Source organism: Portunus trituberculatus, chromosome 36 (assembly GCF_017591435.1).
Source record: "Portunus trituberculatus isolate SZX2019 chromosome 36, ASM1759143v1, whole genome shotgun sequence".
Lineage (NCBI taxonomy): Eukaryota > Metazoa > Arthropoda > Malacostraca > Decapoda > Portunidae > Portunus > Portunus trituberculatus.
In genome coordinates, this window is record NC_059290.1 from 6783076 (window position 1) to 6794093 (window position 11018).

The window sequence follows — 11018 nt, forward strand, 5'->3', positions numbered from 1 at the left end:
TTGCTTTCGATTAGAGAGAGAGAGAGAGAGAGAGAGAGAGAGAGAGAGAGAGAGAGAGAGAGAGAGAGAGAGAGAGAGAGAGAGAGAGAGAGAGAGAGAGAGAGAGAGAGAGAGAGAGAGTTTCCAAGTTGTTATTTCTGTCAACGATTTATTTCATTGTCATTTTTTTCCTCCTTATCTTTTTTGCTTACTTTCTTTCTTTATTTTCTTGTTTGTCTCTTGATGTACTGTGATTCACCTCCTCTTCTTCCTTTCCCTCCTCCTTTCTTCCTTTACCTCCATGTTTCATCCTTACTCCAGAAGAAGAAAAAAAAAAAAAAACGGATGGGAAGAGAGAGAGAGAGAGAGAGAGAGAGAGAGAGAGAGAGAGAGAGAGAGAGAATAAAAACATCAACACCTGTGCCGTGACCAGGATTCGAACCTGGGTTATTGCGGCCACAACGCAATGTACTAACCACTATACGATCACGGCCACTCAAATGCACAGCTCAAAGGGAACCACACGGGACCAGAAACATGAGCAAACAACAATGTCTGGGATTTTTACATCTTTAAATTATTATAAGCAAAATAAAGGATAAAAAAAAGAGGATAGGTTTTCTAGTTTTTAGAGAACAAATATGCAGAGAAACAATGCAAAGAATCTTCATAAATGTCAACACACGAGAAAAAGGGATAAAAGAGAAGAGATTTAGTGATTTCCAGGCGGTATGGTGTATGAAGACATTTAAAACAACTAACAATGTCTAGAGTCTTTATATATAAGCCTCTAGAAGCAAGAAAAAAGATAAAAAAGAATATATGTTGTGATTTTCAGGCAGTGTGTTGTATGACGGTAGCTAATTCACTTATACACTTAAAACAACTAACTTAAGTAAAAAAACAATGCCTGAACACTTTATACAAACCTGCACAAGTAAGGAAAAGGATAAAAAAGAATATATTTTGTGATTTTTAGGCAGTGTGTTGTATGAAGGTAGCTAATTCACTTATACGACTTTAAATAGTAAATACGAGGAAGAAGCAATACCTGGAATCTCAATACAAGCCTCTATAAAGAAAAATAATAAAAAAAGAAAATAATTTGTGATTTTTTAAGTAGTGTGTTGTGGTAGCTAATTCACTTATACATTACACAACAAACATAAACACGAGCAATGCCTGGAAACTTTACCCAAACCTCTACAAGCAAAAACGAAAAAAAAAAAAAAAAAAAAAAAAAAGAAAACAATTAGTGAGTGGTTTTGAGGCAGTAGGTTGTATAAAGGTTCTGATTCACTCATACGGCATTAAATAGCAAACGTAACTAAAAACAAACCCTGGAAACCTTATACAAGTCTCTATAACTAAGAAAATGAGAAAAAAGAAGAACGAGTGTTTTTCAATCAGTGTGTTGTGAAAAGGTAGCAATAACTCACCAGTACGTTTTCTTATCCACTCTGCTTACTATTTGATGATTCTATACAGCTTCAGAAACTCATGTAAGGGTTAAAAGCAGTTGTGATTGACTCATACAACATCAAATAGCAAAAATAAATAACAGCAATGCCTGGAAACTTTACACAAGCCTCTACAAATGAAAAAAAAAAAGATAAAAAAGTGAAGGATAAGTGGTTTTCAGTCACTGTGTTGTATGAAGGTACCAGTGACTCACCAGAACGACATTAAACCCTTCAGTGCCATGACGCGTTGTCCTATCCACTCTGCTTACTATTTGGTGATTTTATACAGCTTCAGAAACTCATGTAAGGGTTTAAAATTGTGAAGAGTGTGGCCATTAATCTTCTGACCTCCATAGACCCTTCCTTATGTGTAAAAAAAATCGTCTAATCATACCCAAAACTCAAGGTAGAAATACGTTCCACTACTGAAGGGGTTAAATAAAAAATGGGTGCAAATAAAGCCTGAAATCTTTATACAAGCCTCTACAAGCAAGGAGAGGGATAAAAAAAAAGGATAAATGGTGTGTTTTCTTAGACAGTATATTATATAAAGTCTCTTATGATTCACTTATACACTAAACAACAAAAGTATGGAAAAACGTTGCATAAATTCTTTGTATAAACGTCTGCCAGCAACGAAAGGGATAAAAGGATGAAAAAAAAAAAAAAGGATAGACCGTGTGTTTTTCAGCAGTGATGTATAAAGACAATTATGTTTTACTTATACAACATTAAATAACAATCATGAGTAAATATAAGGGATTAGATTCTTTATATAAGCGTTTACAAGTAAGGAAGGTGATAAAAAAGGATAAATGGTGCGTTTATTATGTTTTTTTTAAGCGGTATGATGTATGAAGGCGGGTGTGGAACCAGTAAAGGTGTCTTAGAGTGGTTAGTAATTAAGTAGAGATGAGGTGTTATTAGTGAAAGGGTTAACTAAATAAATGACCTTTGTTCTTAAGTGATCATTGATTCTAAGACTTTTTATCCGAGAGAGAGAGAGAGAGAGAGAGAGAGAGAGAGAGAGAGAGAGAGAGAGAGAGAGAGAGAGAGAGAGAGAGAGAGAGAGAGAGAATTTATATCCTCTCTATTTTCTCTCTCTCTCTCTCTCTCTCTCTCTCTCTCTCTCTAATCCCTCTAATCCTCTCTTTCTCTCTTTCACTCTCCCTTGTCTTCTTTTAATTTCCCCCTATTCTTAATCCTCTTTGCTCTACCTAAGCTTTACCCTCCTCCTCCTCCTCCTCCTCCTCCTCCTCCTCTCTCTTCTCTTTTCTTTCCTTCCTTCCCTCAATCCTCTAATCCTATTCGTTTTTCCAATTAACCTCTTCCTCCTTTATTCTTCTTTTTGCTTTATTTCTCCTTTATCTTTCACCTCTCCTTCTTCCATTTTCGTGTTTCTCTTCTCCTTCATTCTCTTTCTTCCTCTCATTTTCGTGTTTCTTTTCCTTCCTTCTATTCCTTCATTTTCGTATTTCCTTTCTTCCTTCCTTCTATTCATTTTCGTGTTTCTCTTCTCCATCCTTTACTTCTTCCTTCATTTTCGTGTTTCCCTTCTCCTTCCTTCTTCTTTCATCTCCGTGTTTTCTTTCCCCCTTCCTTCTCTTCCTCTTGTCTCTCCTTCCCATTCATTTCTCTTCCTTCTTCTCTATTCTCTCTCATTCCCTCTCTTTATCCCTCACACTTCTTTATCCCCCTAATTATTCTCTATTTCTACCTCTTCTCTCTCTCTCTCTCTCTCTCTCTCTCTCTCTCTCTCTCTCTCTCTCTCTCTCTCACCCTGTCACATCCCCAACACATCAACCTCAAATTTACTCCCATTCCTTCCTCTCTCCTCACCCCCACCTCCTTCCTCCCTCACCCCCACCACCCCACGCCACGCCCCTTCATAAGTAAGGGCGCCCTAACTCACTTAGAAGGAGTAATACGGAAGTAGGGAGTCTGGTTGAGAAAGGCGTGTGTGTGTGTGTGTGTGTGTGTGTGTGTGTGTGTGTGTGTGTGTGTGTGTGTGTGTGTGTGTGTGTGTGTCCCCTTTTAAAGATACAAGTAAAAAAAAGTTCCATCAAATTTTATACTGTAAGAGAGAGAGAGAGAGAGAGAGAGAGAGAGAGAGAGAGAGAGAGAGAGAGAGAGAGAGAGAGAGAGAGAGAGAGGTTTGTTGTGGTTAGTTCCTAGGTCGGCTCTCCGTTTTCTTTCCACAGTTTTCTTTGTGGCTTTGAAGGATAAACATTTTCATTCTTGTTGACAGGTAAAGTGCGATTCTCTCTCTCTCTCTCTCTCTCTCTCTCTCTCTCTCTCTCTCTCTCTCTCTCTATCTCCTTCCTGTTCTTTCTTTTATTACCAGTACTTACTCCCCCTATCTTTCTCTCCTGAGCCCCTCATTTCCAATAACTCTCTCTCTCTCTCTCTCTCTCTCTCTCTCTCTCTCTCTCAAGGAGACACAAATGTTTGCAAGAGACGCGTTTATGTTGAGGGAAAAATAGTTTGTTAGTTTTTTCTTTCTTTCTTCTCTCTCTTCCTATTTTCGTTTTTCCTTTGTTTCTGATTTTTTTTTTAGTTTCTTTGGTAGTTCCTTTGTTTTCTTGTTGCGTTGTGTGTTTGTTTTCTCTTTTACTTCCTCTCTTTATTGATTTTCTGCATTCTTTTCTTCTTCTTTTTTTCTTTTCACTTTTTTTTATGAGTGATTTTTCATATTTTTACGTTTTCTTTCTCGTTTACACGTTTCTATTTCTTTTCTTATTGATTTATCTCAACTACTTAGTCAATATTTGTATTATCTCTATTTTCTTTTATTCCTTTCTTTATTTTCCCTCTACGTCTTTCTTTTCGTTTCTATTCCTGCCACCTCCTTTCTTTCCTTATCTCCTTTTCGCTTTCTCCTAAACATTTCTTTCTTTCTCCTTATCATTCTCGTTCTTTAGCAGTATCTCTCTCTCTCTCTCTCTCTCTCTCTCTCTCTCTCTCTCTCTCTCTCTCTCTCTCTTAGCCTTACCTTAAAAGGATATTTCCTCCAATATAACCCTTTCTTTCCCCAATCTTTCACCTCCACACTTTAAGAGGAAGAGGAGGAGGAGGAGGAGGAGGAGGAGGAGGAGGAGGAGGAGGAGGAGGAGGAGGAGGAGGAGGAGGAGGAAGAAGAAGAAGCGGAGTGGCGTTTTATAAATGTTTGTGAGAGGGAAAAGCGAAAGACTTGACACAGTGTTTACCTGTGGCAGTCTTACCTGGGCTCTTAATCACAGGTAGGCAAGGTCACCCCCCCTTAATACTCCCAGGTAAAAGGGGAGCGGGGGAGAGAGAGAGAGAGAGAGAGAGAGGGTGGGAGAGGAAAGTGAGGAAACCCAGGAGGAAAAGCAGGAAACACGTCACCTGGCTGGGAAAATTAGAGGATAATTAGCGAAAGGAGAGGAAAAAAGGGAGGAAAAGGAGAGGAAAGAGAAAAAAAGGAGATATATGGAAAGAAAATGAAGGAATAATTGAGGAAAAAGGGAGGAAGAAAAAGGAAAAGGAAAAAGAAGGTACGTGGAAGGAAAATGAAGGAATAAATGAGGAAAAGGGGGAGGAAAAAAGAGAAGGTAGTGGAAGAAACAAAGGGAAGATGATAGAGGGAAGAAGGAAGGGTAAAAAAAAACTGGATGAGGATGTGAAAAATGAAAGGGAAAATGGAGGAAAAACAAAGGAAAAAGAAATTAATACATGTTACTAAAGAGAAGAAATAAATAATAATAATAATAATAATAATAAGAAGAAGAAAAGAAGAAGAAAAAGAAGAAAAGAAAGAAGAAAAGAAAGAAGAAGAAGAAGAAGAAGAAAAGACGAAGAAGCATGGTGATGGTGGTGGTGGTGGTAGTGAAGGGAGAGGGGAGACGAGAAATAAAAATGCGAGAATGAAAGAATTACGAGAGAGAGAGAGAGAGAGAGAGAGAGAGAGAGAGAGAGAGAGAGAGAGAGAGAGAGAGAGAGAGAGAGAGAGAGAGAGAGAGAGAGAGAGAGAGATAAGTGAAAGAGAGGGGAAGGGAGGAGGGAGGGGAGAGGGAGAGGGAGGGAAGCTTAGTGGACAGATTTAGCTAAGGGAGGAAAGAGACGAAGTAATGAATTTATGAGAAAAGACTAAGGGAGTTATGAGAAGAGAGAGAGAGAGAGAGAGAGAGAGAGAGAGAGAGAGAGAGAGAGAGAGAGAGAGAGAGAGAGAGAGAGAGAGAGAGAAGAGGGGAAAAAGGGAAGGGGAAAGAGATATTAGCAAGGGAGATAGGAGTGCGTTAATGAAAGGAAAATTATGGTTTATTACAGGAGGAGGAGGAGGAGGAGGAGGAGGAGGAGGAGGAGGAGGAGGGAAAGTGAACATGTTGAAGCAAATGATATAATGGAAGGTAATATTTCGCGTTGAACACATTGATATTAAACGTTAGGAACAAAGACTTGGTGGTGGTGGTGGTGGTGGTGGTGGTGGTGGTGGTGGTGGTGGTGGTGGTGGTGGTACTACTACTACTACTACTACTACTACTACTAATGCTACTTCTACTTTTACTACTGCTACTACTACTACTACTACTACTACTACTACTACTACTACCACCACCACCACCACCACCACTAACAACGACAACAAGGAAGTGTCACATTCAATTTTAATCTAACATTGTCACGAAATCGTCAAAAAAAATCAAAGAAACAAGACATGAAAAAAAAAAAAAAAATAAATAATAATAAATGAAGAAACAGAAAGAGAATAAATAAATAAATAAACAAATAGACAAACTGAATTTATAAACACACACACACACACACACACACACACACACACACACACACACACACACAATAACAAACATTCTCTCTCTCTCTCTCTCTCTCTCTCTCTCTCTCTCTCCTCTGATACCAGGAAACCCACAAACACATCCCCTCCTTCACCCCCACCTCTTCTCTCCCCCACCTAACCACCCCTCCCCCTCCCATCGCCCCTCACAGCCAGCAGTCACGCAGCAAAACACCCAAAGCACCCCGGGGGACACTTCCTCACACCTCCCTTGACACTCTCGCCCCCCCAGGACACCCCATGACACCCCAGGACACCCACCATCCCCCAAAGACACGAGTAACTTAGGATAATTAGCGGAACCTTCGCCGACCACCCGTCACCCAATTAGGTAAATAACACTCCCCCATACTCCTCCTCCTCCTCCTCCTCCTCCTCCTCCTCCTCCTCTTCTTCCTCCTCAAAGGGTAAGGTGCAAAAGAGCCTAATCTTGGAGGAAAAGGGAAAAAAAGGAGGATATGAGACAATAAAGGAAGATAAAGGAGAAGAAGAAGAAGAAGAAGAAGAAGAAGAAGAAGAAGAAGAAGAAGAAGAAGATAGATAGATAGATAGATAGATAGAGAGAGAGAGAGAGAGAGAGAGAGAGAGAGAGAGAGAGAGAGAGAGAGAGGGGGGCGGGTTTAGGGTAATAAATATAGATAAGACAAAGGGCAAAGTGTGAAGAACGACGAGAAAAGGAAGGAGGAGGGAGACAAAAGAGAGAGAGAGAGAGAGAGAGAGAGAGAGAGAGAGAGAGAGAGAGAGAGAGAGAGAGAGAGAGAGAGAGAGAGATTCATAACAATAAATAAGCGAAAATTTAAATGTTTATAACCTTTGAGTTGCATTTTTAAGAACGCCTTCATCTCCTCCTCCTCCTCCTCCTCTTCCTTCAGCGCCTCCTCCATGTCCCAGCAGCTCCTCCCGAGGGTCCCGCGCCTCTGGCTTTCTGGCGCCTTGTTCAGGGACCATTTGGAGTAATTAGCGAGAGGAGAGAGCGGAGGGGCGGAGATGAGGGGAGAAGGCTGGGTGATGAAGGTGTGGCGTGGGGCTTGGTGGAGGAGAGGACAGGGAGCGTGGAGGTGGGGAGGAGAGAGGGCAGGGAGGTGGAGAAAGGGGGAAGAGAAGAGAGAAAAAGGGCCAGGAAGATGGAAAGAAGCAGGGACTAGATTGGGCAGAGGGCAGAAAGCGGAAAAGTGACAGGGAGGGGAAGGGTGGCAGGGAGGAGATGGGGTGTAGGGGAAGGGTGGAGTAGGAAGGGGGCAGGGTGGTAGTGGTGAGAGGAAGGGAGAGGGGACAGGAGGGGAATGAGAAGCAGTTGGGGGTGGGGAAAAGGTAGAGGGGACAGGAGGGGAAATAGAGGCAGTGGGGGGATAAGGAGAGGAGGGAGGAGAGGGCACAGGAGGGGAATTAAAAGCAGTGAGGGGTGGAGGGGGAGGAGAAGAAGTGGTGGTGGGTTCAGATGTAAGAGATTGTTTTGTGAAGAAGCCACGAAAAAGATAACGAAAAAGATCATGTATTATTATTATTATTATTATTATTATTGTTATTATTAGTGTTATTATTATTGTTATTATTATTATTATTATTATTATTATTATTATTATTATTATTATTATTATTATTATTATTATAACTGCTACTGTTCTGTGTGTGTGTGTGTGTGTGTGTGTGTGTGTGTGTGTGTGTGTGTGTGATGCTGTTCTTGTCTTGTATTTTTACTGTTGTACTTTAGAGAGAGAGAGAGAGAGAGAGAGAGAGAGAGAGAGAGAGAGAGAGAGAGAGAGAGAGAGAGAGAGAGAGAGAGAGAGAGAGTTCATACACATAAGCTTGGAAGTCTGTTGTGGAAAGAGAAATTTGGAAGGACAAATTGGATTATTAAAGAGAATGTACTGTATCTCTCTCTCTCTCTCTCTCTCTCTCTCTCTCTCTCTCTCTCTCTCTCTCTCTCTCTCTCTCTCTCTCTCTCTCATGAAGTTCAACCAGACCAATAAAAATCATACAACAACAGCAGCAGCATCAGCACACACACACACACACACACACACACACACACACACACACACACACACACACACACACACACACACGAGAAACAAATAAAATAACAGAAATACTTAAACAAATATATAAACAAATGAGCAAAAATATATAAACAGTAGTAGTAGTAGTAGTAGTAGTAGTAGTAGTAGTAGTAGTAGTAGTAGTAGTAGTAGTAGTAGTAGTAGTAGAAGAAGAAGAAGAAGAAGAAGAAGAAGAAGAAGAAGAAGAAGAAGAAGAAGAAGAAGAAGAAGAAGAAGAAGAAGAAGAAGAAGAAAAGAAGAAGAAGAAGAAGTAGTAGTAGTAGTAGTAGTAGTAGTAGTAGTAGTAGTAGTAGTAGTAGTAGCAGTAGCAGTAGCAGTAGTAGCAGTAGCAGTAGCAGTAGTAGTAGTCTGTTCACGATCGGTAGAGTACATGATAATGATCCTTCACCGTCCTAACTAAACGTCTTATTACTTAACAGGAAGGCAAGTCAGCAGCACTCGAGGAGAAGACACAGGGTGAGGACTGTGGAGGCTTGTAAACATCGCAGCGGCTGAGAGAACATTAGTCATCTCGAGATGCTTATGGACACCTGGACAGCAAACACTCAACCCTCGCCTGAGACACTGGAGAGAGAGGACTGTCCAATAATGCCTTATAGAACCATAACCTTCCCCCCCCTACGACTCCTTCAATAGTCTGACTTGTGGCTTGTCCCTGGAGCGTCATGGTGGGCCAGTGACGGTGGGTCCAGAACACCTTGATGTCAGTTTTTTTTTTTTCTATTTACACCATGTGGGCTTTTCACGGGAATTTCTAGGCTAAAGGGGATACTTTTTGTGGTGCCTCCTATCTCAAAGCCCACCCGCTAGGAAACCGTTGCCCCGAGTGAGGAAGCCCAACCTACACTCGGACTGAGGACAGGATTCGAACCCGTGCGCTTGGAGATCCCTCGGACCCCAAAGCACGCATGGTTCCATTAACCCCTTCAGTACCGTGACGCCTTTCCATATTCATTCTGGTTACTATTTAGTGATTCTATACAGCTTTAGAAACTTATGTGGGAGATTAAAATGGTGAAGACTGTGGCCATTAATTTTCTGACCTCCATAAATCCTTCCTAGTGTAAATAAAATGGTCAAATCGTACACAAATATCGAGGTAAAAATGTGTTGAAGGGGTAAACTTTAATACTTGGTCATGATATTTTTCTTTCTGCTTTGAAAATACGAAAATAACCTGCAAGAAGTGTGTGATTGTTTTGCATTGTTGCCGCGGCGTCTTTTCGCTAAAATTATAATGACTGATTAGCATAATTTTCCTTCCTTCCTGCCGCATCGCACCTTTCTTCATAACTTGACATTCACTTTGAAAATAAGAAAATAATGTGTGTATTTACCTAGTTGTATTTACCTAGTTGTAGTTTTACAGGGCCTGGGCTTTATGCTCGTGTGGTCCTGTCTCCATATCTACACTTATCCAATTGTGTGTGTGTGTGTGTGTGTGTGTGTGTGTGTGTGTGTGTGTGTGTGTGTGTGTGTGTGTGTGTGTGTGTGTGTGTGTGGTGGTAACAGTAGTAGTAGTAGTAGTAGTAGTAGTAGTAGTAGTGGTGGTGGTGGTGGTGGTAACAGTAGTAGTAGTAGTAGTAGTAGTGCTGGTATGGTAGTAGTAGCTTTTTTTATTTTTTTTATTATATGCTATGGCCTATAGCGCCTGTAGTTCTACTTGAAGAGTATGGGAAGCGCTGTCCAGCTTCCAACCATTACCGGCGAGGGCAATTTTATTTATAGTGGTACCCATACTAGGACCCGTACCACCACCCAAGCGCATCTTTAGTGTAAGGCAACACCTCCACCTGGAACCTGGGGATCATGGTGACATGTAGCTAACTTTAAACCACAAATGACAAAGTTTCAAAGCGGCACGTGGTGGGATTCGAACCTAAGCATGGACGTCTGCCCGATCCCACCATCACTACTACGCCACTGCCTCCCCTAGTAATAGTAATAGTAGTAGTAGTAGTATATTTTGTTCTTACTACATCTACGATCAAAACTACTACCATAACAATCACCACCATCACCACCACCACCACCACCACTACATACAACACCCAAACAAGTAACAGAAGCCCCCAATCCCCCCAATCCCCACCACCCAGATACCCCTCACACCCCATCCCTCCTCCACGCACTCGGCAGCAGTCCCACCACCACCCGGCCTGTCTCCTCCAATCAGAACTCCTTAAATGCATTACCAAGTTCCTGATTGGACGGTTTTTTCAGCGGGAAAGTTGCCAAAAGTTGCGAGTCACAAAACTTTTTGCCTTTTGTGTTTTCTCGCTCACCGGGATGAATATTTATGAATTTTTTGAATGCATGTATGTATGAGTGAATGAATGCGCGTGTCTGTGTGTATGTATGTACGTTTGTAGGTAGGGAGAAGTGTGTATGTATGTATGTTTGTAGGGTGGAAGATGTGTGTGTGTGTGTGTGTGTGTGTGTGTGTGTGTGTGTGTGTGTGTGTGTGTGTGTGTTGGTATGTATAGGTAAATGTGTGTGTTCGTATGTGTGTATGTATATTTCTATGCATATACAAACTCGATAGACAATAATTTGAGTTTTAAACGTAAATAAAGAGAGAAAATAAGTGAAAAAAAGGACGTACAGAGATCAGAGAGAGAGAGAGAGAGAGAGAGAGAGAGAGAGAGAGAGAGAGAGAGAGAGAGAGAGAGAGAGAGAGAGAGAGAGAGAGAGAGAGAGTTG

The 11018-nt window shown here is 41.3% G+C and overlaps 1 non-coding gene across 1 annotated transcript; it reads right to left on the reverse strand.

Moving 5' to 3' along the window:
- Positions 1-400: 400 nt before the first annotated feature.
- Positions 401-472, reverse strand: Trnah-gug. Its single transcript has one exon. It is a non-coding gene; the product is annotated as a tRNA-His (tRNA).
- Positions 473-11018: the final 10546 nt, after the last annotated feature.